General features: G+C 41.1%; 1 protein-coding gene and 1 pseudogene across 19 annotated transcripts in view; one reads left to right on the top strand and one right to left on the bottom strand.

The window, feature by feature from the left end:
* Clasp1 (cytoplasmic linker associated protein 1) overlaps positions 1 to 27,880 on the bottom strand; it is a 264,734-nt gene that overhangs the window by 168,594 nt on the left and 68,260 nt on the right. The window lies entirely within an intron of this gene.
* On the top strand, positions 19,351 to 19,427 carry LOC111815316 (annotated as a pseudogene).

Below are 27,880 nucleotides of genomic sequence, written 5' to 3'. Positions count from 1 at the left end.
CAGTTTTCCCTCAGCACCTGTGCAGCATAGGTTCCACATCCCAAAGATCCGAGAGCCCTCAGGATACTCAAGACTGTTCTAAAAGTAGCAATGCTTGTATGTACCTATACACATGCTTTTGTACACTTTAAATGGACTACTTATAATGATACAATGTAAATGCTATATGAGTAGTTGTTACACTGTGCTGCTTAAGGAATGAACAAGATAAAAGTCTGTGTATGTTCAGCATAGGTGCATATTTTAAAAACATTTTCCATCCAAGGTTGCATGGATCTGCAGATGTTAAACACACAGGTCCAAAGGCAACTGTACAATTTTCTCAATTCCATCTACTTCCACAAAAATAGGAAGAGGAGGAAGAGAGAGCAATTAACTTTCAACTGTACACATTCTCATTCCTGTCTTTTTAATCTTACCATCATTTTGAAGCAAATTTACCTATTAATATCACTACTGCACAAATAAGGAATTTGAGCCCTACAAAATGAGCATACCATTGGGCAAGGTCACTGACCTCTGCTGTAGCTCTGCAGATGAGGAACAGTAAGTCTGTAAAGACGTCCACAAAGGCAAGCGCCTGTTGTGGGGAACTGTCTGCCATTGGTTGGGCTCCTGGCACAATGCGTGCAGCAGAAGCCACTCCCAGAGTGCACTGTGACTAACTGGAGGGACCCCACTCTGTGAACTGACTCACTAGCTACGGGCCCCAGTGCTGCAAACTCCCTGGCGGCAGCGGCGGCACCATGAAGTGAGAGGATTCCTTGCACAGTGAAACAGGACTCCACTGCCTGTTTGCAGCAGTCACTGGGCTAAGATTCCAACAAAAGCTGGGCCCCTGGACAGAATTGTACTACTTTAAAGACTAAAATAAAATTATTAAAAAGCCAAAAAAGTTCATTCTTTAAACGTTAAAATCTGGAATAAAATACGTAAAACAATGTTCTGCACTTAATGTAATCTTTCACCCAAGTGATGCATATTTGGGAGGAGCATTTGTGCATTCATTTAAGTCAAAATTTGAGTACTTAATAGAATTTTACATACCTGACCAAGTACTGTACAAGCTTAGTGGTGGAATGAATGAGCTATTTAAATATACTACAAAGAATTGTTTCAGACTCTGTCTTAAATAGTTACTGAAAGAGCTGTGTCAGTAAAAGAAATTAATCCTAGATGCAAAGTGGTTGGCCTAAAACAGGCATGGAAGCAACTACCAAGATGATGGCAAAAAGTTTTCTCTGGGGGACAGTCACATACTGGACCAGAATCAGCACAGAGAGGTCCCAGGAAGACCAAGCTGGAAACCTCCAGTAGGGGAAGACAGAGTTCACAGTCCAAACATCAAAGCTCCCCATTTGCCTGCAAGAGGACTTGTTTTTGCAAATGCTTATTAGAATCATGATCTGGAAAAACAGTGAACAGTACAGCGGACTTTAACAGATGACAACTTGAAGTTATTCTAAAGGCTCCTGCAATCCAGCGCAAGCCCTCGCTCCTCTTCCTTTCGTGCCATCTCCATGATGCAGGAATCTGGTCAGCTGCGTCATAGAAGGAGCTGTGTTGTGGCTTCATCTGCCTCCTTTGGCATCATTTGGCCTGAGCCTGCATTTATTGCAAAAGGAAGCTGGCTCTGTAAGATCTGGTTAGATTTAGAGCAATCATTTCTAGCCAGAATGTTCTAAAGGTGGTATTGTAACCTTTATTCTAATAATATCCTCCATATTTCATCAAATCTAAGTTACCACCAATTTTATGAACAACAGCAAGGAAAATTTTGTGACAAGTAGTATGATATTCGATCCCCAGCACCACATGCCTCACAGTGTTGGCTGAGCCAGCCAATGAGTCCAGGCGTAGTGGTGCACGCCTGTAATCCCAGCGCTGGGGAGGCTGAAAACAGGAGGCTCACTATGAGCCTGAGCTGCGTAGTGAGACACTGCACCAAATACACAAAAAATAAAAATATGATAGACTATTCATCTTGCTATTGGAGATGCTAATATGGGGGGAGGGAAAGGTCTCAGAATTGAAATACTATTATAAACAGTTCGCTTATTGCTTTAAAAAATGAAGCTGTTTTTTTTTTTTTAATTGACTTTTAGTAGTTCTATAGAATGACAGCTTCAACATAGCTTTCAAAACAGAAGGACTCAGCAATGTGGGATGCTTCACTCTCCCGTTCCTCTTAGAGACAAAATGACAGTTCGTGGCTCTAGAAATGACTGTACTATTGCGGGAGTGGGAGGGAAAGGGAAAGGTCCTTTCCCTTTCACTCACACCAATTTCATTTCCTCTTTTCTGTCACTTTAACCATTAGACTATGTACCAGGGCATCTCCAGAAAAAACAAAAACAAGAACTAGCAAAACAACAGCAATAATAATAATAATGAAGCAGAAACACAAAACACAAAACCCCTCAATTTCCTTGAAAACAACTTGATGTGTCACAGTCAAACAGTAATGTACTGCAGGACCTAGCAGTTCTGTGCCTAGGTAACTGCCAAGTAAAAATAAAACATGTCTACAATAAGATTTGTTTGTGAACTAGTCAAAATTCATAGTAGCAGTATTATTTATCAAAACAAAAAGGCAGTAATAATCTGAAGGTCCAAAACACAGCAAATGAATAAACAAAATACGATATAGTCACACAATGAAATCTCACTGAACAAGAGGAACAAAGTAATGGTGACACTATACACAGATGAACTTTGAAAACATGATAGTAACTGGAAAATATCAGAAACAAACAATTACATATTGTACAATTCTAGTTACAATAACTATCCAAAAAGGACAAATCCAAAGGACAGAAAACAGACCAGTGACTACCTAGGGAAGGAAACAGGAATAGGGGCTGACCAAAAATGGGCTTGAGGGGAAGGTGGAGAAATGCTTTAGAATTAAATTGTAATAATGGTTTTGCAACTCTGTAAATTTACTAAAAATAACTGAATTACAATACCTAGATAAATTTTATGGCATGCAGTCTATAACTCAATAAAGCTTTTATTAAAGCAAAATCAGTTACTAGGCTGAAAAGAATTCTTCTCTAACCTCTCCAGAGCCTGGACCATGCTCTTCCTCATCTATCATGAAATACTGGCTTCTACAGAGGCAGCAAGACCACGGGTCAGGAGCTAAGAGCTATGAGTGGATGGCAACTTGGCCTGTGCGTGCTGCCAGGTATCAAGGGTCCTACCAGACCCCCCAAGCAGTCTCTGGAGAGTGTGTGGTGCATACAGTCCTCTGCAAGCCTCTTCGCGGTCCTTTAGTGTGACAACCTGGAGTTTTCTTGAAAGCACTGTGCTTTCCGCAGCTTCTCTGCCTGAAGACTTTGGTTCCCTATCCTATCAGACCTTGTTCCTCTTGCAAGGCTCACTTCAAGCAACATCAACTCGAGTGCCCTCCCACCAGCATCCACTAGACTAAGATTTTAGGAAAGCTGGGTTTCCAGCAAGCTACTATGCACTGTTCTTCTAGCAACAAAGAGCCAGTCATGAGCTCTAATATTTAAACTATTTCTCTAATGTTTAGACCCTAGACCTGTGAAGGTGACCCTTTCAGAACTTTCAGTGATATAAATAACCCACTGTGGCATACATGCCATAGGTTCACCACCACCACTTAAGCTTTCTGGGGCAGGATCTGTATTTTATTCACCTATCAACAACATCATGGGGCCGGGGAGATGGCTCAGTGGAATAAGCGCTTCCCTGCCAAGCGCAAGGCCTGAGTTCAATTCCTGATTCCACAAAAAAAAAAAAAAAAAAAAAAAGCCATCATATTTTGGGGAGACTAAACAACATGAACAACTAATAAATCCAAATATAATGGCTGCCATGAGCACATTACTGCTTTATCCTTCTTCTATCGTTACCTCCCCCAACAGTCTGCTCTCAGTATTCAGCCAGACCTCCTTTTGGTAAGCTACGAAGCCAGAACATAAGCCATGCCCTGTTACTCCTCTGTGCAAGGGTATCCAATGGCTCTCATCTTAGGTAAGAGCTAATTCATACAACAGCCTGCAAGCTGTCAGGATCTGACTCCTCCTGACTCTCTGAGCTCACTACTGCCTTCTTCCTCCACTGGTCTCGCAGCTGTTCCTTGTGGTGCCAGATCTACTCTGCTCTTTGTAGAGATGTTCTCTCTGCCTTGAACACTCTTCCCAAGAACCCATCAAGCTCCTGCCAGCCTCTCTTGCAAGCCTTTAAGTATCACCTCATGTACAATGTATACATGTACGAGCAAAAGCTCCCTATGTTCACTCTGCTTTATTTTACTCCAAAGCACTGCCCACTTTCCAACAGTCACTACTGACTCTCTCCCCCAAGCAGCACATATTCACTACTATTATCCGGAAGCTTATTTGTTGAATAAATCCACAAACTACATCGACACGTTCTTGTACATTTGGAAAAGTAGATTCCCCTTGGAGTAAAAATAAAGTTGAACACGAATGGATGAATTCTGACATACGTCCCTCTTTCCATACTTCTTTTTGTTAAAAAGTAATGCCAAAATATAAGGAAGAACTAAAACACCTGCAAGCACCATGACAGGGTGGTGCCAGGCAAGAAGGCTAACACTAGGGCAAGAGATCTGCATCCCAGTGCTGCCAACAAGTGACCAAGAACGAAACATGTGGTCTCTAAGGCTTTGCCAAGTTCTTGGTTTGAATTCTGTTCCGCATCTGTCCCACTCAGTGGTGGTGCTCCCTGTGAGCGCTGCCAATCCCCACCAATTGTCTATTGCTGTCTTTCTCAAGAGCACACAGTGGAATTTAGTCCTGCCTGGATTTTAATCCTGTTATGCTATCTTCATGCAACTGACAGCTGAAAGCAATAGTATCTAAATCTTAATTACACATTGCTATTAGAATACATAGTATGATTATATATTAAAAATTGAGCAATCTATTGTTATGCAGATAACCATGCAGATACAGACTATATAGACAATACATACTAACAAGCACTGTCATGTTCTTACTGCAGTCAACATACAGGCCCTCCTACAACCCGCTATACCGACATGGGAAAGCAACACCAGCTAGACAGTTTTACTTTACTCTGACTGGAAATGAGAAACGTCACAGAAATCCTCTAGGCTCCCTTCGGAGCATCTTGCTGTGGACTACAAGGAAAGCAATGGTTAAGGCAATATGCTCCAAAACCCTTGGGCTCTAAACCATGAAAGCGTTAGATAGTCAGATTCCTCCAGAGCTCTGCTCAGCTTGTTCCATCAGAATGACCTTGCACACAGAATGTGGTCCTGGCCTGGGCACTCTCCAAATATTTTATGAAAAATCAATTCACTAAATTGCAGGTATCAGCAAAGACACCAACTAAGATTCACTGAAGGCAGTCCCAAAAGCTATCCTTGGTCTGGACCTGAGGAGAAAGCTTTTAGAGCCAGGGTCATTGTGACACAGGAGGCCAAGATATGAACCGCACCTGGTAAAATGTGCAAACCACATGGCCCAGAGCAAACCAGTAGACTAATCACCTTTAAGAACTCAGGATGGCTAGAGTAAAATAAAGACAATCACAACTTTCAGTGATAATGTGGAGAAATTGGAACACTTGTACATTGCTGATAGAATTACAATTGGAAAACAGACTAATAATTCCTCAAAGTGTTAAAACTTAAGAGTTACCTCATTCATTCCACCTCTAGATATACGACCCAAGAGAAGCGAAAACTACATCTACACAAAATTACCAACGTTCATGACAGTATTATCAATAATAGTCAAAAAGTGAAATCAACCCAAATGCCCACCAAGTGATAAACTGCTAAAACTGGTATACCCAGATAATGGAATATTATTTGGCAATAAAATGAAATTAAGTATTGAATTTATTCTATAACATGAAGAAGCCTTGAAAACATTACATCATAAATGAAATAAGCCAGTCACAAAAGGGTACCTATTATATGATTCTACCTTATGAAATATCAAGACTAGAAACATAATTCAGAGATAGTGACTGAAGTGGCTTCAGGTGGGAGGATGGAGAATAACTGCTAATGAGTATGGAGTTCCTTTTCTAGATAATGAAAATATTCCAAATTTAGGTAGCGGTGATGATTGTATAACTATGTGAATATACAAAAAAAACAAAAAACCCACTGAGTTCTATACTATAAGAGGGTGAATTTATAATTTATATCACATGAATTGTATCTCACAAAGGCACCGCACTGTGCTGAGGACCTGCCCGCTGATGGGGTTTGGGCTCAGGAGGGGTTTGACTTCATCAGCAGATTAATCCTATGATCAGATCCTAACGTGATAGCACACAGAGCGCACACGGCCCTGGGCCCGCTCTCCCTACTCTCTCTGCACACTGACCATGAGAAGAACAGCTGTCCCGTGGCGTCCTCTTTACCACAATGCTTGCCTCACCACAGCTCCAGAAGCAATGGAGCTTACCAGCCACAAACTGATACTGGGAAGTCACCAGCCAAAACAAATCTTTCCTCCTTGGAAGCTGATTTTCCCAGGTATTTGTCACAGCAACAGAAAACTGACTAAATACATCATTCTCACCATCATCATAATGCCTCTGAGGGTAACGTGGTATCCTAGAATGGGTTTCAGAGAAGAAAAGGGGCATTAATGAAAGCATCCAAACAGCCCAGAGTTTGAGTAACAGTATTATACCAAGTCCCTTGTATTTCTCAATTTTGTTTTTTTGTGTTTGTGGTGCCAGGGATTGAACCTAGGTGTTTGTGCATGTTAGGCTAGTACTCTACCACTGTACCTCTGCCTGTATTTCTTAATTTTAACAAATCTTTGATGTTACTGTAAGATGCTAACAATGAGGATTGCCAAGGGAAATGTATACAAGCACTACTGTAAAGTAAAAAGTTTATTAAAAATAATAATGAAAAATATAGTGCTTTTTGAATAATACAAAGCTGCTACTGGGAAGAATAATTTAGACTGCTAACATTTAAAGATGTCCATGTTATAAAATTTAAAAAAGAAAAAGGACCCAGTAAATTTCATGCAGTATATACATGACTCTTAATCAAAAAAAATATATGTGCAATGTGCTTGTATTCAGAGAAGTGGGTTTTTCACCTTGTGCTTCATACATGTCTGTACTAGGAAATTCTCATGATAATCACAGAATTTTACAATTAAAGATACTCAAAATAAAAATTTTAATTTAAATTTTAACCATACAAATTTATATCTCCTAGAGCTACCTGGCAGGCAGGAACAGAAGACTGTCTTCTGTCCAGTTTTCGTCTGCAGAGGAATCCACATCCAAGAACACTGCGCCAGTTACTTGCACCCCTAGCTGCATCACTTCAATTCCAGCCATTCCGCACACACCACGTCACTGACAGTCACATACAGATGTTGGATGGAGACTCACTGCAACATTCTATTTTTGTGCATATATCAAAATTTTCACAATACAAATGTGAAGAAAAATAATAAAGATGCCTTCTATTTTTTATTTCCAGGATCTATTTCTCCTTCATAACCTAGTAATCAGGATAAAGTCTCATTCATGACAATCCTCAGAAAACAATCACTTGCTGTAAAACCTATCCTAAGATTCTTTCCTCCTTACCCAGGAAAGGCTATTACAGTATAGTGTACTGACCTCATGTGACCACTGACAAAAGAAAAACTCAGAGACAAAACAAAACAGTACTTGGGCTGAAATACAGGAAGGTGAATCTGGCCTTCTGAAATACTGGGCTTCCTAAATCCCTAAATACAGGATATTTGGGGGGAGTGGGCTGGGTTTTGCTTGCTTTGTTTTTGTTTGTTTTATTTTGCTTTGTTTTGTTTTGTTTTTGAGATAGACCTTTCTGTGTTGCCAGACTGGCCTCAATTCCAGGGGTTTAAATGATCCTCCTGCTTCAGCTACTAAATAGCCAGAATTACAGGCACACCTGTCACACCTACAGATTTCAGACTACTAAAATCAGAGGCTACACTCTTTTATTTAGAAAATCAACAACTTACAAGGAAGGGACTCAAGGTTTCACTACATGAGAGGGTTTAAAGTCACACAAATATCCTTGTCTCCTACGGTTTACCTCAGGATGAAACTTTTACCTCTGCCTGGGGTGGTAATGTGTTTCCATGGGTTACAACATAAAATGAATTTCTCACTACAGACCTCAAAGAAAAAACTGATGGCCTCCTTGACGGACAGTAAGCCCTCCCAGGGAGGCCACCCGCTGACTTCCCTTTGTCTCCTTAGAGTAAGAACTTAGCTAGACACAGCACTGGAGCCAGGGATTCAGGGCCTGATGTGACCACCAGCTCTCCTGTGGTGAATAAACACTTAATACAGAGTATGAGTCCTCCAAGGATTTAGGGAGAGAACTCAAAATACACAGCATTAAAGCCTTAACATCTTTCACATCTTTTCCTGAATTTTACCTCTCATTGGTTTATCTAGTTATTCAGTAAAGCACAAGTAACTTCCATGCTACACTGGGCTAGATGTACAGTGATGGCGGAGCTTCTAGAGCTTTCAATTGACACAAACAGCCCACTGCAGAATGCATCCCACAGGTCGGCCATCCCTGGGCTAGGATATAAACAGCTGCATCAACGAGTAAAACAGCTGTTTTACTCCTTCCATATGAATGAATGAATGAATGAATGAGTGGAGTACTAAATTGCTCTTTTGAATAGCTGAAGATAAATATAATTTGAAAACTTTTCCATTCTGCAGCTACCAAACTCTTCAATTATTTACAAGGGGATCAACGCAAGCACAGAAACACAACAGGTAAATTGCACTTAAGCTAATCTTTTGTCTTCTAGGGCTTTGTTACAGTTCAGGCATTTATTTCTAAGTTTCTTTCTTTCAATGCCGTGACTCTTTCCCACAGTGTTCACAAAGCAAGCTGTCCAGTGCTAAGTAGGAAGCCAGAGAACACTGTCTCCTTAGAGAAGACAGAGTGTGGATCATGCACACATAGCTTCGTCCTACCCCAGGAACTATCACCAACAACTCACTTACTGGTTCAAAGGTCCAACACCTTTTCTGGCCCCCAGGCAAGATTTGAGAAAAACTATAATCCATGTTTCTGCCCTACTCCAGGCTGAAGTTAGAAGTCTTGGGAGAGAACATGCACATATATGGAATCAAACACTGACGACATCAGAAAGGAAGAGGCAAATCCATTCTTGTACAGTCTAGCTGTTCAAGGTAGCATACTATTATTTGAGCCTCCCTAATAAAGAAGCTTCACTTTAAGGGAAGGAAGAGAAGAGGGAGAGGAGAGAAAGGGGAAGGGGTTGAAGGGAAGGAAAGAGGCAAGTAAAGCAAAGAGAGCTTGTCAAAGACAACCAGGGACAGTTCAAAAGAGGAAGGGAAACTAACCGAATATCCTCACTTCAGCGCTGTACCTCTCCATTTCCTTTCCAAAAATTCATTCATGCTTTCAAACAAAATGAAATAGTCTTGCAAAAAAAAAAAGAAATAAAAAAGATGCACACCTAAATGCTTTATCAAATTCTCTTATAAAAATAAGCTGATTTGTTCTGCCAAAAACTTAAAGGTAGGACACAGAAATTGAAATGAATTAGCTACTCTACTTGCTTCTAACTTACAACTTCTTAGAAAACAAAAAGGCCCTGAGAACTAGAATTAAACTCTCAGCTTGAGCCAGCTTCTTTTGTAATACCTTCTACTGCTCTCTAATGATGATTTCAAATTTTAAAAGCAAGCAGAACCCCATTGGAAAAATGATCAAGGGATAAAGAGTAAAGCTCATGACAAAATTATTTCATATGAAAAATTAACTGCCCAGTCAAAGGCAATGAGTAAAACCAAAGAGGAAATCTAACACTGCCCACTCCTCCATCAATGTTCCATTTTGGAAACTGCAAGACACTGTGTCATTCCCTCTGGCCAAGCCCTGGACAGTTTCGTATCATGATTCTAAAATGGTCTCATTTCAAGCCAAGCACCACGGCACATGCTTACAATACTGACACAAGAGGATCACAAATTCAAGGCTATCCTGGAATACATACCAAGACCCTAGATGGATAGCTAGAGAGATAAGTAAACAGATGTGTGTATGTTTGATATCCATAATTAAGAGCTTTCCCGTAACTTAGAACAGCTGAGGAATTATTAAAGTTTTTAGGTAGAAACGATGTCGGCCATCACTCTGTTCAGTTTACCCTGTTTCAGCCATAGACCTACTACCTACCTACTCATCCCCAAGGCTGAGGACTCCAAAGCCAGCTCCTCCTAAAGCAGGTCCTAGTCTAGTCAGGTGTAGAGAGTTAGGAATCACAAGTCAAAACCGAATCAGCTGACGACAGGAAAGCAAGGACACACTTATGAATTTCTGCTCCATATAGTCCATTTGAATGACAGCACAGAAGATTGCCCTCCAAACCAACCCAGAGGACTGGCAGATGAGGAAGAACCAAGGAGCCACCAGCAGATGGAAGTTTTCTCCCAACGAGGTGTGAGAAGAGAAGGAAAGTCACAGCTCAGAATACACTCTATGGGGGCTGCAGTGGGCTTGAAGGCTCACCCACCTGGCCCCAGTAAGCGCTGGGCTTCTGTGAGCCACTGTAGAGCAAGCCGGCGTTGGCACGCTGGGATAAGCAGAAAAATGAAGGTAGATGAGGGGCTGCCAGGCAAGAGCACAGAGGCTGGGTAAGCAGGGGGAAGGCTGAAGAGGACACTCTACGAACAGGCCAGGAAGGGCACCACTGCACATCAAGCTCAATTCCAGCGAGCGCTCTGTTATCTGCTTCCCACCACCAGACTGTGGGTAAGGAAACTGAATCCTGTCATCCACGCTGGGAGACACTGAGGTTCCAAGGGTTATTATACCAGGACAAATGGCATAATCAGGGACTGTCCTGAGCAAAGTGCACATGCACCCCTTAGGCACTGCACCCTTACGTCCTCCGCTCTTCATTCCCAAAACAAAGCAGACTCTCAGTACAGGCAGGCTGAACAATGGATATGATTACCTTCTTCAATGTTTTCAGCCTGCCACAGTAATGTGTGCTTTATTCCTACAAGAGGCCCTGGCTACACAACTCCACAGGCACTGCCACAGCCTTACAAGTAGCTGCATCCCCATAAAAGGAGAGGTACTTTGCTTAATTTAAAACAAAAACAAAACAAACCCTGCTCTTTCTGAAATGAACTTCCTCCAGACCCAGTCAGGGGAGGCTCTGCCCTGAAGCCACTTTCCCGCTAACCTCACTGTGACCTTCAGGTTGAGCCCTCCCTCCCCTCCGCAGGAAGGCTGTCAGAACCCTGAGAGCTGTGGCAACAGCTGATGCCCACGCTGGGTGCTGAGAGCTTTCTTCACAAGGCTGCTCCAACTCTGGTGACTACCTGGCAAAGTAACTCAAAACAAAGATCATCAGGCAGGCCCTGCACGTCTGCATGCCCAGTTTAGGTGCTGACAGCACTGCAGGCAGGCAGCATGCACCGTGCAGGAGGAAGGCCCCAGCACGTGTGCAGAGTCCTCTCTGTTTGGGTCAGTCTGACTATACTAAGTCATCCTTAGGGAAAGTACTTTTTTAAATCCCTGGGCTCCATCTTCTCTCTCAGGAGGAAATGTCCCAAAAGCACAGTGCAATTTCCTGCAGCATGCTTCAGGAAGGCCAGAAAGGAGCATGCAGCGAGAGCTGGCACTGGGCTCAAACCCACGCTCGCCTCTGAGATTAACAGCTGTGGGTCCTATTAATGGATCTCTAGCACCCTTCTTATGTTTCAGTGGTTTAATCTAAGCTTACAAAAAAAATTCTACAAAGACTAGCCCATAAACAGTGTAGGTGGTTCTGAACAATCCACCCACAGTCCTCCTTCAATGGGGGATGGGTATTGGGGTACAAAAAGAGAAACAGGGAGGACACCTGTGGGACCACAGGCTGGACCTCAAAGCATTTTGTATTTCTTGCGTCCCAATACCAAATCACATTCCAGATGTCTAATATGAATACTTTTATATACCGTGGAATGCTGTACAATTCATATTTTTTGTACTATACCACCATCCCCCAGGTTCTAGCACCCTAGTGAGTACCAGAATTTGCAGATGCTCAAATCCCTTACATAAAATGGCACACACATTTGCATATAACCTATGAACATCCTATATTCTCCAAATTCTCTCTAGATTACTTATAATTCAAAATACAGTATAAATGGTATGTACATAAACTGCTACACTATGCAGTTTAGGGAATATTGACAAGTCTGTACATGTTTGGACAGATGCTGTTTTCCAAACTTTTGATTAGAAGGTGGCTGTGGGGCTGGTGAGATGGCTCAGTGGTCTAAAGCACCTACTTAGAACAAGCTTAGCAAAGCACAGGGACCGCGGTTCAAACCCCCAGCACCACATGCCAGCCAGCCCCACCCCCTGGTGGGCTGAGCTGGCCACACACACACACACACACACACACACACACACACAAATAAATAAATAATTTTTTTTAAAAAAAGAAGCTGGCTGTATCTGTAATTGTAGAACCTGCAGATACAGAAGGCTGACAATACTCCGAGTTGTACTCATTTGTAAAATGTAAGCATTTGGTGCAAATAACTTAGGTTTCTCAAGTGGAACTATGACAGAACTAAGAGGTATCATTTATAAATACAATGCTTCAGATGTCCACTGACAGGGCTTATTAGACCAAGGGGATTCAAAGTTCCAAAACTAAAGGCATTTCAGAGAAAAAAATCAATTCATTTTAGTGGGGATTTATTGTATGCAAAGCGTAACTCAAGTCCTAAATTGCCTTCTAGCACCATTAGTAACTTTGGTAGTGATAAGTGCATTCCAAGGCCACATGCTCACACTATTACCCAACCTTCCCTCAGCATCTCCACAATTCACTGCTAACCTTGCAACATCTCATCTCAGTGAACTACTTCCTAGCCACCTTTTATGTATGCCCAAGTTAGCTCAGACACCATCATTTTTAACTTTCAAAGCAGAACACCCTGGGAACCTACTAAAAAACCTTCAGTGAACCTCTCAGCCTGCTTAAAACCAGCTTGACTGCCTTGGCACAATATCCGTGCACTTCAAGGTCCAACACCAGTGGATCCTTCTAGGAAGCGCAGTTCAGAAGAATTTGAGTTCTCAAGAAGAATATATGCAGTGTATTATTTGTTGAAACTGTACTTCCAATTTGATTTGAAACTGTCTCATTGCTATCTGTTTATCAATAAAACTTTGAAAAAAAAAAAAAAAGATTTTGAGTTCTCAATACAGCCCAACTTCAGGTAACAGATCTACTGCTTCTCTTCCTTATTAAAAGAGAACTACAGTAGCAATTAACAAGATAATTGTGAGAATGAAGTGAAAACATCTACCTAAAAGCTCAGCACAGGCCTGGTACACAGAATTCTATGATGAATGTTAGCTATTTTTGTTCTACCCTACTCCATCCATTCACTGAACAAATATTTAAGCTATGCCATGGGCCAGCACAGTCCTAAATGCTCAGCTTACAGAATGAACAACATAAAACCCTATCCTGTCCTCTTTGTGAATGGATATGAAGGACCACCCGGATGACTCTCCTTGGAAGAAGAGCAATTATCTCTATTTTGGCTAACCCTGGCCCTATTTCCATGTATGGATAAACAGAGCTGATAGGACTTTGCCCTATCCCTTCAATTAGCTTTAAGCAATGCAAATAGGTCCAGCTGGTATTCTTTGAAGCAAGGTGACAGGGCAGTGTTATGCCACCCTCGTAGCTCCCAAAATAAAGTGTGAGCCGGCAGGATGAAGGTCCTGCTGTTTGTCTGTCTGTCAGCTGGGATCAGCCACCAAATAAGACTGAAATTTCGCAGGGCATAAAAGACCACACATCAGAGCTGAAGCAATGACTCTCTGAGTCAGTAAGTACCACCTCAATTATGTCATGCACGTCACTCTTTCTGCATATCCTTCTCTCTGTATATTGCAGAGGTGATTTCAGGCTCCGACCTGAAATCATGGGTGCCCAGCTCACAGCACCCATGCACTTCCCGTCATTCTCATAGTCATTCATCCTCAAGCCACGCCCTTCACAAATTAATAAAACCTGGGCTGCCCTGGATCAAGACCTTTGTTTCATCTAACCATCATGTTAGCCGCACTCAGGAACCCTTTGGCTCCCCTATGCCTTAGTGTCTTTTTTCTCGCCATGGGTTCCACTAGAAATTGTAGACTGGAATCAACTCACTAGAATTCCAATAACTTTTCATGGGATTACAAATATAAACTTCCTAGACCACAATGAGGTCTGGAAAGGGCCCTCTATAATTGGGGAAAGGCAGTATCTATCCCAGGGATTCACCACTGGTGACCAAGACCCAGCCCATTCCAGACACTGCAGCTTTGCTCTCTCACTACATCCACCTGGAATGTCCCTCTATCTACCAAACCCTGCCTTTAAAAAAAAAAAAAAAAAAAAAAAAATCAGCTCCAGGGTCACCATTTCTAGAAGCTTTTGAGAGAATGGAAATATGGATTCCAGCACCCTGTCCCCATTTCTCAGGTTAGTTATCTGTAACCTCAAAACAAGCCCTTTCAGGTAAACCACATCTACTCTGCTGTAATCCTTGGTTTGAAGGCCGGGAATATCCTTCTCTCCTAAAGTACCCAGGAACGCTGGGGAGATGGCTCAGTAGAATAAGTGGTTCCCTGGCAAGCACAAGGGCCTGAGTTCAATACCCCGTTCCAGTGGGGGGGTGGGGGGGGACACACCTCATCTAAACTACCCAGAGACATCTTGTTACTATTTTTTGTCTTCCTCAGTGGGGTTGGTAAGCTGGCAGAATTTTGACTGACTGGTGAACTTGTAAGACTCTCATGGTTTTACACCCATAAAGCAAAAACAGAAAGATTAAGGCCTTCCAGACTTTCAGGGTGTCATCAGAGTTACCCAATTTCTAATACATATTAAATTTAATGTGTATCAGAAATCTTTTATTGGAATTAAAATTGCTGATGCAAGTCAGGAGGATAAAAATCCCAAAACAGAATGAAGCGATGTAGCCACTTGTCCAGGACCTTGGACTGGTGTGCGCCATGATCTCGGGCTCTGGGCCAAGTCAGTAACAGCTCGCAAAGCCCAGTAATGGCTCCACGCGACTCAGGAACTTGCAATCAGTCCTCTGCCAAGCTGGGTCAGCAAGGCCAAGCTACGTCCTCCTGAGACCCAGAGTGCAGTCAGGACCAGCACAGCAGAGCAGGGCAATACGCGGCCTTCTGAGCTTCCCACCCTCACAGGGACAGTCCAATCACCATGACAAGTAATCCTTACAGAAAGCAAAATGCCTCTGATTTCAGATAAGGAATATGCTGTATTCTACTCGGGCTAAAGAACCCACTTCCCAGCAATAAACAAGTAACAGGCTTACAACTGAATGAGAGGATGTGCCCACCTGAATATAGGTCCTTCCAGATAACTGAGAACTGATTCCAAATCTCTGAAATTTCCATTCGACTAATAGAAATCTCCTAAAATGTACTAAATATAGCCACTGAAGAAGACATTCTAGAATATGGCTTTCCTAACCATAAAAAAGGCCTCAAAATCATGTCCTAAAGCTTGAAAGGCCAGGGTAGCTGAGCATGTATAACAGCAAGCATTAGAAACAAGGCCAAGAGATAGACAGGGCCAGACCATCGGCTATAAGGTACAGCTTTAGTTCTCAGTATACCAGGAGGTCACTAGAAAGGGTTAGGCTGACAGGAGATGAAATCTGATTTATGATTTTTAAAACATGATTCTGAATGTTCCATGCACTAGAAGCTCACCACGGTAGACCTTTTTACAGCACATTGACATGACAGTCCCTCATTATGATTAAGAGTACAGTCTGAACCTACACTCCATAGCTGAGCAGCTCTGTAACTTCAACAAAATTATTTCCTTTTATGACTCAGTTTCCTCATTTGTAAAATGGAGACAAACACAAATATCTATTAGTTGCCATTTTAGTCTAAAGGCAAGTATGAAAAAGAGAAAGGTGAGGGAGAGAGGAAGGGAGGGAAGGAAAAGGTAATCAAGTGCCTAAATGTTATTAAAAACTCACATACTTCCTTCCCAGAATCCTCCATATTAGTCTCTTCTTTCCCCCCTTCCTTTCCACCCTTCCCCCTTGAAAGGAAATGGACAATTTGTAAGATCTTGTTAATAAAGTAAAACATTTCCTTCTTTTTCATTACTGGAGGCTACCACTCTGGTGAAATGGAGACATATACTCAAAATGTGAAGTAGCACTTTTTGCTCCACCCAATGGGATATTGTTTCTTAAAGATAAAGATGATCTTCAGTTGGCTTGGAAAAGCTTTCCTGCTTAAAGTGAGAAATAGCTCTGTGGCTAAAGTTACTCATGCTGAACATCTGAGCAATGTGCTTGAGTCCCACATGCCTGATTATTCATTTGCTAACAGCTGCAGACAGAATCTAATGAACTCTTAATGATCCACGGGGCTTTCAGGCTGCCATGCATGCCCTACTACAAAGAGCTCACAGACTGCGGTACAGTCAGGAAGCCTAGCATCCCCTTCAGAAGGAGCTACAGATGTAGCTGCATCTGTATTTCTTCTACAATGTCAAGATTACACTTTGTGTCGCTAGATTTCCTCCTTTACTGGGATCTTAGATGATGTAATCTCATGGCTTCTCTATTTGGGATATTCTGGGAACAAATCACAATTCAAGACCTTGAATTGTTAACTAAGATTAGGATGGATGCCAAAACATTCATCCAACTAATACTCACTTTGCACATTTACTGGATAGGACGGAAACAAGAAATATTCTTGTTTGATTCTCAGGTGTCTGCCTCCCTCTCTTTCCTCTCTCCACTTTATCCTCAAAAGAAATAAAAGTCACCTATGAGATTTGGACGTCCCTTATGCCATGACAGTGAAAAAATACTGCCATGGGTGATAAGAGGAATTTACCAACAGTGAAAGAATACAGAAAAATTTAAGTGTTTATTAATACAGCGCAAAAGAGCAGTGAGTCAGTCCAAGAGAAGACCTCACCATCAAGGTGAAAGGCTGAGATTCTTCTATTTGATTTTAACATAAGGAGATCTGGAAATGTCATCCACCAATGCTTTCATCAGGTTCCGGGGGGGTCTATTGTCCATTCATCTCAGTTCTAAGGCCAGCAGGGATTGTTTGAAGATTACGTAATGTTTTCTATTCAACAGGACCCACTGCCCTTAGGGTATGATTAATTGACAAATGCCCTTCTAGGTATAATTAATCAACAAATGTATAAAGACTGACTTATGTGGGGGCCAGGGAGATGGCTCAGTGGAATAAGCGCTTCTCTGGCAAGCGTAAGGGCCTGAATTCAATCCCCGGTTCCGCCAAAAAAAAAAGACTGACTTATGTTAGTGGTCAAGAGGATCAAAATGAAATACTTATGTTTGTATTTGAAAGAGACTTTTAACCTATGGGGATAGGACAAGAAATGGTATTCTTGAAGACATGACAAGCAGCTAGAACATCCAGTGATAACATATGCATTTTTTTTTTTTTTTTTTTTTTTGTGTGTGTGTGTGTGTGTGTAGACCATACGCATGTCTTATGAAGTAGAAGGTTCATGCTGTGCAAACTCAGTGGCAATGGGGCCTTTAAAAAAAAACAATGATAAAATAACCATGATACTGCACATATTTACTCTCCTGACAATTCAGTAAAGTCCAATGGGAATTTGTCCTCAATCTTTACCTACTTCCTGCTTAGAAGGGAGAAAGTGGAGGCCCAATATCTGTTATGTTGAACTGCTAGTTGGGAGAGAATGGGGCCTAGATTTAGGCTGTTTGCTAAGTGGGCAGTTATCATTGTTAAGTAAGACCATGAATTATGGTTCTCAGTTGGCATGCAGCACAAGGAAACCTAGAAAATACCAACTAAGATAAGCAATGAAATACCAACATCAGTATAACAACGATCTCTATCGTAAAGTTATTTCCACTATGTGAAGCCTGAAAACCAATTCCATGTTTAATGTTTAAATAGTAACATCAGACAACTTGTTGATGGGGATCTTTAATAGCAGAAAACATTATTGGTTTTTATTTTGTTTTGTTTTGTTTGCAGAACTGGGGATTGAACTCAGGCCCTTGCGCTTGCCCGGGAAACACGCTTGCCGGGGAAACGCTTATTCCACTGAGCCATCTCCCCGGCCCCCAGAAAACATTATTTGAACTATCAGAGAAATAAATAGACTTTGATGGACTGTACCCTGGGGTGAAGAGAAAACACACAAGCACAATGAAAAGTTGACTGCTTTCAGACAGGCCTGTTAAATTATGCTTAAATTCATTCAGGATAAACATGATTTGGGGCAGTCTTCTGTGATAGTTATCAATAGGCACTTACAAGCGAGAATCCTGTTTTACAATCTCTTGGATAGATTTTTCTTTTGGCAGGGCTGACACAAGTGACTGCATCATGATTTCTGATAGCTCTCACGTTTTCCTTTTATCTCTCCTTGTCTCTGTGAGAGTTTCTCTGAAGGTATCACAGATCAATCATTATTTCCAATTCCCTGCTGGCCAAAATGCTGGTCTGGCCGTCAGTCTTACTTGGTTCTACACTGGGGTGGGGGGGCCAGTCAGTACAGCAATGTAGAGTCAGTGTTATAGCCCCTTTTTAGGCACTTTTGAGCAACAAATAGGATTTTTTAAAGTATTTTCTAAGCCAAGCTCACCTAGGGTCCATTGCTGTTTGAATTTTATGTTTTGTGATAGTCAACATCTCAAAACAACTTTTATTTTTCATTTCTCTGTGTTAAGAGTCATACTTTTGTAGAATTTCAATAAACAAGTTACGAAGTTTTAAGAGAAAAACATAAAACTAACCAGAGCAAAACAATTTAGCATGCATACCATATTGAATTTTTCCATAAATCTGATTGCAAAGGCTTTAGACAAGATTCAGAGCTGTAGCTAATAAAAGATTTAAAATAGTCATGACTTGACTTCTGATAAGTTTAGTAATTGACAAGAAATAATTAGTTTTTTAAATTTTATATAGCATCTAAGATTAACAACCATGACTGTCATATCAGGACTGAGTTCTCTTTTGTTTACAGGCATTTCCTAGGTAATTATATTTAATCATTTGATTGTCAAAATCTCACTATCTTTAAAAATTCACATAGGCTAAAGTATTATAGAGCTAAACTAGGTAGAAACATTATAAGCAGTCAGACAAGGCTGGGCCCTTAAGGGAGTCAATATACAGCATAAAAACACATTACAACGGGGCCGGGGAGATGGCTCAGTGAAATAAGTGCTTCCCTGGCAAGACAAGGGCCTGAGTTCAATCCCTGGTTCTGCAAAATCGCTTCTGGGCCTTTTGGCTAAGATCAAGTGTAGTACCTGGTTCCGCAAAAAAAACAAAACACACTGCAACTATAGCCAGAGGTGCACCTGTTAGAGACCAGGCCTCAAGATAAAGTCAAATGACCAAACCCACATGCCTCCCCAAGGGATAATAACATATTACCACAGCAGGTGGCCAAAACTCCCTGACTCATCTCGTCCTAAAAAGCCCTGGTTCTTTCCAGATATACTTGCTACATTATCTGCTTCCCCACCAGACCACTATTACCTAAACAGCTAAACTCATAATCTCATTGGTTGGTCAGAGTTCTGTCTTGTATTGTACCCACCTCGTGACTTTACACCCACCTTGTGATTTTGCTCTAGAAAACTTCCTTCATAAAGTGGGCTCCACAGCAAGTCATTTTTCTGGGTCCCCTCCTGTCTCTCTCAGGGTCTGTCTCTCTCAGGGTTTGTCTCCCTCAGGGTCTGTCTCTCTCAGGGACTTTTTCTCTCAGGGTCTGTCTCAGTAAAATTTTCCTATTCTTAACGTCTGTTGTTTCTTAAAATTCATTCTTCAATTTTGGGGCACACAAACTCAGTGTATCTATCAGGTTGGGAGTTACACTTATTTCCCCTAAGTCATTTAGAGGTTCAATGAAGATAACTGGAAAGAGGTAACAGTTTGCTTTTGTTTCACAGATTCTGCATTGTGACTCATTTAAGTAATCAAAAGCTGTTGTTTATCAACTGTTTATGCTTCAAATTTTTACATCTTTTATACAATGTTTTTGTTAAAATGATGATTAACTTAAGTTGAAAACATGGAAAGATTATGTTGTTTCTTTGATGGGGCATTTTACTTTCCTGTTTTGTATATGCTGCGTAAGGACTCACTAGTTGCTAAATTTATTAGTGCTCCTTCCTTGACCTGTTTAATTTGTTAGACATCAGCGCTAGGAAAGGTAGTATTACAGTGTCCCTTAGTAGACTTTGATACTAAAAAGTGAATTTATAAAATGTCATAAATGAGTCTTTAGAAAATCTAGCTTACATTTAGGAAATATAGGTGCCTATTAATAAACCATAGGATCCCATCTGCCAGTAAATGGGCTGGCCGCTGTTTCAGAGGGGAGGTTTCACTGGGACAGTCTGGCCTGATTCTCCTCTACACTTTAGAGGGAGTGTCTAGCCTATCTGGCCTCAGAGTCCTTTCTGGGCTGATCTTTCACTGGTGAGGAGACATTTTTTAACTCTTGAGATTCCTTATTCTCACCGTTCCAGGCTGAGAGTGGAACAAACTGGACAGATTTTTCTCAATAACTCACCATGAACATGAGAAAAACGACTTCTTTTATCTCATTTCTCATCTTTTCCTGTCACTTCGTACTTTCTTTTTCTGAGGACATGTTTCTGCTAAAGATTAGACAGAAAGAAATCCTAAACTGTCATAATGTTCCCCCTCCATCCAACAAATTAGAACATTTCAGTTGAGCCCACAGAAAATGAACACTTGCTAACGCCAAAGACAGGAAAACACTTTGCGGTTGCTGGATGATGGGTACAGGTTTTAACCTGTGAGCTCCTTATGTGTGTGATTAAGGAAGACTGCCTACGTGATTGGGTAGACAGCACCAATGTCCAAGGAACTTCTCCCTCGGGTCCAGGGTGGGGTGGCTGTCACCTGCCTCTATCTCTACAGGTGATCTCTTTGAAAAGCTGAGAAGTGACCCAACCACTTCCAATCTGCCCTTGATTTTTTTCCTTCACTCACTTTCAAAGAATTAAAAAGCAGTTGTTGAGATCTCTTGATTATTGGTTTAATTCTGCTACCAATGCTTCCTTCTTTAAACATGACCGTTATAGCCAGAACCAACTGTAGCTTGTGCTTTTGAAAACATGCACTGGAGTTCGAGATGTGATTTCTCAGAAAAGGCAGAGATGCATACCTAAATGGTGGCTAGTCCAGCTCAACTACATTCTAGTCACTCTCCAGGTAGCAGCCACCTGCTCTAGAGCACATCACCCTGGGGCACACCTTAAAAGGACATAAAAACCAAGTAAAGATTAAAAGGGACAACCATTTCTTCTCTTGTGCTATAGACAGGGAACTCAACGTCTAATTCTCTGAGTTGCAATGGAATACCCATCTCTGACAAAACTAAACAAAAAAGGGTGATATAAATGAAGGACCATTTTGTAGTGAAACAAAAATATATATATATATACACACACAAAATAGTTAGGATAGACATATAGCTACTTTCTCTTAGTTCAATGAGAAGAAAGATTTGTACTAATAGTGTGTAGACAAAATATCATGTCTGCATCTTGTACTATGAATAACCACTACGAAGACAACATGCAATGTATTAATTATTGTAACTGTCCTACTAACCTGTTTTGAAACTGTCTCATTACTATTTCTTAATAAAATTACTTTTAAAACAAACTCTCAAGCTCACAAAACTCTGGGGAAGGAGGTATAAAGAAACCCTTTGTTTCTTCACATATTGTTGACATGAATGTAAACTAGTACAACCACTATTGAGGTTATTATGCAGTTTCCTCAAAAACTAAAAATAGAAATTCAGTTTGATTTAGCTATTCATTGCAATAAGTTGACTTTACTTCTTTTGGGGAAAATGTTTAGGAGTGGAATAGCAGGGTCAATTGAATTGTTACTTTACTACTAAACCGTAAAGACTTAAATGATTTAAATAGTAAACATTGTGAGTATTATTGCTACAACACACAAAAAATCAGTGGAGCCTAATAGTGGAGGAAAGGTTGACTTCACAAATTCAAAGGGACATTTTGGTAGTGATAAGACAAATTTCTATGTGAATATTACAGTGATGGTTATAAGGGTGTGTGCTTTTAAATCTCACTGTGAACTTCTAAAATGGTTTAACTTTAGTATAAGCAAATTATATGTTAGTGAAAGTTGAAACAAAACATGCTTTTTAAAAATTGCTTTTAAATTTGAAAAAAGTAGATTGAATCTGATTACTAGTTGACAATGTAAATGAGGATAGGTTATGAAGAGGCAGAGTTTTGTCCATATATTAAGGATGGGAGAGGCAACAACTGATATTTTTTGAGTCCTTGACAAAGCAGACATTATTCTCATCCATGATCAAAACATAACTGAATGCTTAATTTAAAATGTATTATAGTAAAAGACATGTTGTCACAAGTCCCCCTTAATATTTGCCTCCGCACTTTAAGTACTCTTTTTTTTTTTTTTTTTTTGGCGGAACCGGGGATTGAACTCAGACCCTTGCGCTTGCCAGTGAAGCGCTTATTCCACTGAGCCATCTCTCCGGCCACACGCACTTTAAGTACTCTTAACCCATCTTTTCTATTACTTTTTGTAACAGATCTCAGTTTTCTTTCATCAGTATTTTCAGTTGTCAATCTGCTGTGCCTCTATCAGTGTTCTCCACCCATTCAAGACATTTACCTTTCATGGTGGTTTTGACGTCAATAAAGAGTACATAGTACTCTATCCAGTTACTGAAGTGGATAAGGACATAGCCAATATTTTTATGAGGTTGGTTTTCTGTTGGATGGCATCTAGCTGCAGCATTTACCCTTTTTTTTTTTTTTTTTTTTAAACACACCTGGTAAAGACATGAAGGACTTTGAGAACTAGTTCAGATAAGGCTAAAATGATGGGCTAAGTGTACTTGAAGCAACGAGCAGTATTTTTGAAGGGGATGAGGGGGATTCATGGTAACGTGTTTTTTACTGTGATAAGTTAAAATTTAAATATTTCCTGTATATTTTGGTCACACCTCATATTCATGAAATTCTGTACTATCACCATAGCACACTGATTAATAAATATCGTTCTGAAAAAAAAAAAAAATTCTCTGAGTCTTTTAGAATATATTCCTGAGCACGAGTTCAACCATTGAACATTTTAAAAAAGCTGTTTAATGTTTTCTACACCCATTGGAATGCAAGGAGAAGTACTGATTATGGTACTATTTCACAACTAGAATTATACTGTAAGAGAGGGAAATGGTCAGTTACCTTATGTTCAGGCTTTCTTTATATTAACACATAACCCAGCCACCAAAAAAAAAAAAAAGACTCTCCTGGCTCTTAAGGCACATGGACATGTATCTACTATTAATGAGCCTGAGGAAGGTTTCCAAGGCAACCGTAATCAAAACCTCACCCACTGTCACTGAGCCTGAGGTTCCCCCCAACGTGCCCTTTGGAGCCTAAGGGCAAGGCTTCTAAGCCGGCCATGAATGAAGCCTCTACTGGACTACACTCATCCTTGGCTGATTTTGTACAAGCTCATCAAGGGCAATATCTGTTATAGGAGATAAATGGTATGTACGACACCCAAGTCCACATGTCCTTTGCTCTCAGTGACCTCAAACAGATCAAACAAGATCTTAAAAAAAGTTTTCAGATGACCCTGACAAATACATTGAGGTCTTTAGGGAACTACAGAGACCCACAATCTAGTCTAAAAGATACATTGTTACTCTTAAATCAAACACTGACTTCTAATGAGAAAAAAGTAGCACTACAAGCTATTACATTTGCAGATGAATGTCATATTATTAATTTTAAAAGGTCAAAAGAGAACCAGTGAGGAAAACACCTGGTTCTTACTAGAGCCCAAACAGTCCCTACCCAAGATCCCTACTGGCCTACCAACCAGTCAAGAAATTGGAGTAAGAATCATTTTCAGACATTTATTCTTAAAGGTTTAGCCAAGACAAGAATTAAGCCCTTCAATTATTTTAAATCGTCGAGTATTCATCAAGAGAAAGATCAGAACCCCTCTGCCTTCTTAGATCACTTACAAGAGGCCCTGATGAAACATACATCCCTGGCTCCTAATTCAATAAAAGGACAGTTTATTCTTAAAGATAACTTTATTACCTAATCAATTTCAGATATTAGGGAAAAGCTACAAAAGAGAGGTTTTGTTCCAGATAGCTTACTTGATATGTAAGTGAAAACTGCCTCCTCTGTATTTTATAGTTGAGTCCGGGAGGAAACCAAAGAGAGAAAAAAGGGACCAAGAGAAAGTGACTGCCTTAGTTGCCGCCTTAACAGGAGTAACTGTAAGTCTGTTTCCCAAAAAGAACTCGATGACTAAACTCACCTGCTACTGCTATGAAAGCCAGGCCACCTTAAGAGACACTGAGATCAAAACCATCACAACCAGAGGCCCCTGAGCCAGGCCCCAGAAGTTAGACTGCCGCCTCAACACAGGTGGCTGGAGTCAGACCATCGCCCCAGCTGGCCCAGCAAGACTAAAGGGCCCCTTGGCACTCAAACCTTCACCTTGTGGCCAGATTAGCATTGCCACCGAGAATCCCAGGATGGTCATGACTGGCGGGTGGGGGGAACACCTTCTTTCTTTTAAACATTGGTCTTCCAGCCAACCCACTTCAGTAAAAAATGTCACTGAAGAGGAGGTAACTCACTATTTCTCACAATCCCTAAGCCTAACTGGGATGGTTTCCTCTGCTCCCAAGCAGAGAGAATTGTGCCTGAATGTCCAGCTCCCATCCCAGGGAGAAGTGTCTTACCTTGCTTGAATACTGTGATATACGCACACACAGGTCAGTCAGGTACACTGCCTCCCCCTTGTGGAGACAAAAGTCCTAAAGTATGGACAACTAAAAATAAAGAACAGTAAGAGCTTCCCTGGTACAAATACAATTCAAAGACCTTCATAAGCAATAAAACTCTCTAAGGCCTAAAGTTAAGAGAAAACTATTGGCTGTAATCAACAAGAGCACCAGAATTACTTAAATTTTGTAACAGTCTCTACAACACTCCATCTTGAGAGTTCACAAACCCAACAGAAAATAGAAGTTAATAAAGGACCTTGGACTGATAATGAGGGGACAGTGCCAATCCATCCCATGGAACCTCACCCATACATTCTCCTTTCTCAGATCACAAAAGATGTTCTCTGGCTTTCAGAGTTAGATTTAAAAGATGCCTTCTTAGAGCGGCTGCCCAAATAGCTCAGCGGATTAAAGAGCCTGCAAGCAGGCACAGGAACAGGGGGTTTGATCCCTGGGCCTGCCGTGCCAGCCCCACCCCTGGGGGCACTGAGACAAGACTGGGCATGGTAATGTGTGCCTGTAATCCCAATTCGTAGGAGGATGTAAACAGGCAGATCACTACGAGTTTGATTACCCTGACCACCCTGTAGACCCTTCCCTAAAATACAAAAAAAAAAAAAAAAAAAGGCGTCTTCTTTTGTATTCTTTTATATACACATCCCCAGTTTCCTGTTGTCTTTAAAACTCACAAGCAGGCCTCTCGACCGACTTGGACTGTGCTTCCTCAAGGATTCAGAGACAGTCCTCATGTTCTTAGGCAAGTGCTAACCCACAACATGGCATGTTTTACATTTTCCCGAGTCATGTGCTGCACTATGCAGATGCCACACTGTTCCGTATCCCCTGAAGCGAGCTCCCTAGGGATGGCACCTATGCTCTGCTAATTTCTAGCAGACAGAAGCTGTAACATCTCTAGGCCTAAGGCAGGACTTTGCAGCCTTGGAATAAGCTTATCATATCTAAGGGAACTCCAAGTTTGGAGGAGGGGGGAGTCAAATCAATACTTTCCTTTCCACAGCCCAAGAAGCTTAGATAGTTAGGAGGATTCCTAAGAATTACAGGCTTTTGTCACCTTCAAATAGCAAAATATGATGAGATTGCATGACCCCTGTGTCAGCTAACAAAAGAAGCCCAAAAGATAAATACCCACATTTTAACCTGGGAACCTAATTCCCACCCTACGTTCTAGAAACTTAAACAAGCACTTCTGAATGCCTCAGCACTAAGCCTACCAACAAGACACCATTTCAAATTACCTTGAAAGAGACAGGCATTGCTTTGAGAGTGCTTTTGCATGAAGGACCTGCTCAGCAACCTTTTAGGCATCTGAGTCATAAATTATGCACTACAGCAAAGGAATGCTCTGTGTGCCTTAACACTATGGCTGGTACCAGAGTATCCAAGCTGACTTCGGGCAACTATCTCACTGTGCATACACCTCACAATATGGCAGACTTCCTTCCTCCAAAGGAAGCCTGTGACTATCCGAGAATTAACTTCTTACATTACCAGGCTTTGCTTTTAGAAGGACCAGCCATTCGAATGACATATTCTTAAGTCTATCTTTCTACCAAAAAAGGAAAAAAATGAAGCTAAAAGACACAACTGTGAACAGGTAATTCTCCACACATCTGAAGTTAGAAAAGACTTGTTAGACACACCCCTTGCTGACCCTGATTTGATCCTCTTCTGGATGGCAGTTCCTTCATGGAAAATGGAACAAGAAAAGCAGGAAATAAAGTAGTAACTCTACATCAGATACTTAAAAGTCCCACACTTGCCGCTGGTACTAGTACCCAGCTAACAACACTCAGAGCTCTGACCAGGTCTTTATAACTCATTAAAGGACAAAAAGTCAATATTTATGCTAATTCTAAGTATGCTTTCCTAGTGTTACATGCCCATGCTATCATATACAAAGAAATTAAGCCAACAGATTAATTTTGGTACTTCAGTAAAGTACCAAAAGGAGACACATAAACTTTTATCATCTGTCTATATGACCTCAAAAGCTGAAAAACAAAAGCTGCTCAAGGGCCCTATCTTCAGATACACTTCATCTTGGAATGGTCCCTTGATCATACTGGTTCCAAAGATCCTCAGTCAGACATCAAATGGGCTGTCACCCATGGGTGTTAGTTGCTTCCATTAGGATGGTTACAACCAAATGATGTTAATTGTTCCTTCCTGGCACTAGTTAATGAAAAATTATTAGGTGTTCACACCAAACCACTTACTTGAGACAATGCAACAGATAGTTAAGATATATGAGCTTTCTCCCTGCAAAAAACACCAATTCTCCTAACCATACCATAGCCCCTCCACGTATACAGAGACATAATAAATACCCTAGAAAAGACCAGCAGCTCAATTTTATTCATATGGCAAAGAATAAGGGATTCCAATATCTACTGGTTTGGATGGATACTTCCTAGAACTGGGTTGAGGCCTTTCCTTATAAAACAGAAAAAGCAGAAGAGATGGTAATGGCTTCGGTCTCAAAAATCATCCCTAGATTTAGACTTCCTAAGAGCTTACAGAGTAATAATGAGCTTTTGTTTTTTAAGCAGCAGTCACACAGGCTGTCTCTCAGGCACTGGGCATTCTCTATCATCTTCACTGTACATATAGGCTACAGGGGCTGAGACTATAGCTCAGCAGCATAAGCACCTGCCTGGCAAGTGCAAGGTCTTGAGTTCGATTCCCAGTACTAAAAACAAAAAAACCCTTCTGTACATACAGGATATCACCATCAAAAAAGATTTTAAAAAGAGAGACAGCTTCACAAAATGGCTTTAAAAAAAAAAAATCTGGGCTGGAGAGATGGCTCAGTGGTCTAAAGCACCTACTTAGAATAAGCTTAGCAAAGCATCAGGGACCGCGGTTCAATCCCCCAGCACCACATGCCAGCCAGCCCCGCCCCCTGGTGGGCTGAG

The sequence above is a fragment of the Octodon degus genome, unplaced genomic scaffold, assembly GCF_000260255.1.
Source record: "Octodon degus isolate 3935 unplaced genomic scaffold, OctDeg1.0 scaffold00014, whole genome shotgun sequence".
In the NCBI taxonomy this organism is placed as follows: Eukaryota; Metazoa; Chordata; class Mammalia; order Rodentia; family Octodontidae; genus Octodon; species Octodon degus.
The sequence above is the reverse complement of the archived record's forward strand: the minus strand, read 5'-3'. Positions and strand labels throughout refer to the sequence as shown.